This window comes from Ascaphus truei, chromosome 5, assembly GCF_040206685.1.
Source record: "Ascaphus truei isolate aAscTru1 chromosome 5, aAscTru1.hap1, whole genome shotgun sequence".
Lineage (NCBI taxonomy): Eukaryota > Metazoa > Chordata > Amphibia > Anura > Ascaphidae > Ascaphus > Ascaphus truei.
Genome location: NC_134487.1, coordinates 133852998 through 133855782, shown reverse-complemented (window position 1 = coordinate 133855782; position 2785 = coordinate 133852998).

Genomic DNA, 2785 nt, shown 5'->3' with positions numbered 1-2785 from the left:
AGAGGGAGAGAGTCAGAGAGAGACAGAGAGAGAGTCAGAGAGAGAGAGTGAGTCAGAGAGAGAGAGAGAGTCAGAGAGAGAAAGAGAGTCAGAGAGAGAGAGAGTCAGAGAGAGAGTCAGAGAGAGAGAGAGAGTCAGAGGGAGGGAGAGAGTCAGAGAGAGTCAGAGAGAGTCAGAAAGAAGGAGAGAGAGTCAGAGAGAGGGAGAGAGAGTCAGAGAGAGGGAAAGAGAGTCAGAGAGAGCCAGAGAGAGTCAGAAAGAGTCAGAAAGAGTCAGAGAGAGTCAGAGAGAGGGAGAGAGAGTCAGAGAGAGAGTCAGAGAGAGGGAGTCAGAGAGAGGGATTCAGAGAGAGGGAGTCAGAGAGGGGGAGTCAGAGAGGGGGAGTCAGAGAGGGGGAGTCAGAGAGGGGGAGTTAGAGAGGGGGAGTCAGAGAGGGAGAGTCAGAGAGGGGGAGTCAGAGCGAGGGAGAGAGGGAGGGAGAGAGAGTCAGAGAGAGCACACTATATCAGCACCTGCCACAAGCTGAGAGATGTCCACTAACCCCCACATCCCTGTGCGAAACTGTTACCCATATACCGTGCAATCATTATACCCTAACCCCTAGTATTCGTGTAATTATTGTCCCCCACCCCTTACTATTCATGCTTTGGCAATACTGAAATGTTCTTTCGTCATGCCAATAAAGCTGATTTGATTTGAGAGGGAGGGAGAGAGGGAGAGAGAGAGTCGGAGAGAGTCGGAGAGAGTCAGAGAGAGAGTCAGAGAGAGAGAGAGTCAGAGAGAGAGAGTCAGAGAGAGAGAGAGCCAGAGAGAGGTTGTCAGAGGGAGGGAGTCAGAGAGAGGGAGTCAGAGAGAGGAGTCAGAGAGAGGGAGTCAGAGAGAGGGAGAGAGAGAGGGAGTCAGAGAGAGGGAGAGAGAGAGGGAGAGAGGAAGGGAGAGAGGGGGAGAGAGGGTCAGAGAGGGAGAGAGAGAGTCAGAGAGGGAGGGAGAGAGTCAGAGGGAGGGAGAGAGTCAGGGGGAGGGAGAGTCAGAGAGAGTCAGAAAGAGGGAGAGAGAGAGAGAGAGAGAGAGAGAGAGAGAGAGTCAGAGATGCCAAGTGTCAGGAAGAAAACATTAATTTTATTGTTGTTCTTGTTCTTTTTTTTATACTGTACTTTTCGAAATAAACCTACATTTCTATGAAAATTGAAGTTTTTTTTTTTGCGGCCCACCTAAACTTAAACCTTGTTTATTTGGCCCGTGTTAGCCTTTGAGTTTGACATGCTTGCTGTACATAGACAAGATAACTAACCTAAATATATATATAAAATAGTAATTAAAATACATTACTGTACATAGAAACCCCTTGGTAGCCCATGGGTCAACCAGTCATGACTAGATTACCAGAAAGGGCTACCAGGAGGTTAATCTAAATCTAAAACTACACCACCTTTCACCCCTTGGCCACCTTAGTGCAATGCTTTACTAACAGCTAAGGTAGCCAAGGGGTTATTCTGTCCCTCTTGACTTTAAATGTCCCGGTCATGGCTTCCTATTGGTGCACGTGACCAGGACATTTAAACAGCAGAGAGATATCGGGAAGCAGGGGTCCCCAGAGCTGAAATCAAAGCAGATTTAAGACACCATTACGGATTTGACTTTTTGCAACGGATCCAAGGATATCCCCAGGCAAAAGGAACAGGCCGATCCTAGGTGGATTCAAATTAGCCAAAAAATGTAGCCCAAAGTAACTACGTGTATGTAACGTAAGTGTACGTATAATTTTTCACTAAATTGTGATTGCGCTGATCAGGTCACTATCGCACAGAAACTGCTGTTAACTTCAATTGGAGATTCCGTGCAATAGTGTCCCAATCTGCACTATATCTCTTTAATGAATAACCCTCTTGTGAAGTGTAAGTCCCACTCATATATTGAATTTGCAATAAGGGGAAAACCCTTTGCTAAGCATTCCTAATTCTTGTTTTATGAATGTTAATTCGTTTTTTTAAAGCAAGACCCCCAAACGTTACCTCAAGAAGCACATATAATACATTATACTTAATTAAGGCAAAAATACTACAGTCATTCCAAAGCTGTTGATGCATGCAAAAAAATATATTATGGCAATACATCTTTGGAACTGTGTGATTGTAAATAAAAATAAATTGTAAAAATATTATCTAATCCAATAGAAAAACAATATATTATCTACAGTAGAGGCAGCGATTATTCTAACAAAAACCAGTGGCAATTCCCCAAAAGACCCAGGTACACCCAGGTACATTCTGAATATATGCCTTAAACTTTCCTTAAACTAGCCCCAGCATTTCTGCATTGATTAATGGCCTACCAGATTAACAGCGGGGGTCCCTGGCAGTCCCATTCAAACTGAATTGGACTGCCAGGGATCCCTGCTGTTTTAATCCTATGGGTCGTTAGTCAATGCAGAAATGCCTTAAACGTGCCTCAAACTAGCCCAGAACATACCCAGCACATACCCTGAATGTAACCCGGCTAGTTTAAAGCAAATGTTAGAATAATCGTTGCCTCTACTGTACATTGAACTGGAGCTTTAGGAACTACTTAATACTGGGTGACAAAACTAATACATACAGTAGGAAAGGGAAATACAATGGCATCCCGTTGCCCCTCAACACTTTTCACTAAGGCTTGATACAAACAACTCTCCAACTGATAAGCGCTGACGTTGCTTTATCATCTTAATAAGGGGGGGGGTTTTTTTATAAAATATTTTACCATGATGTAATACATTGAGAGTTACCTCTCGTGTTCAAGTATGTCC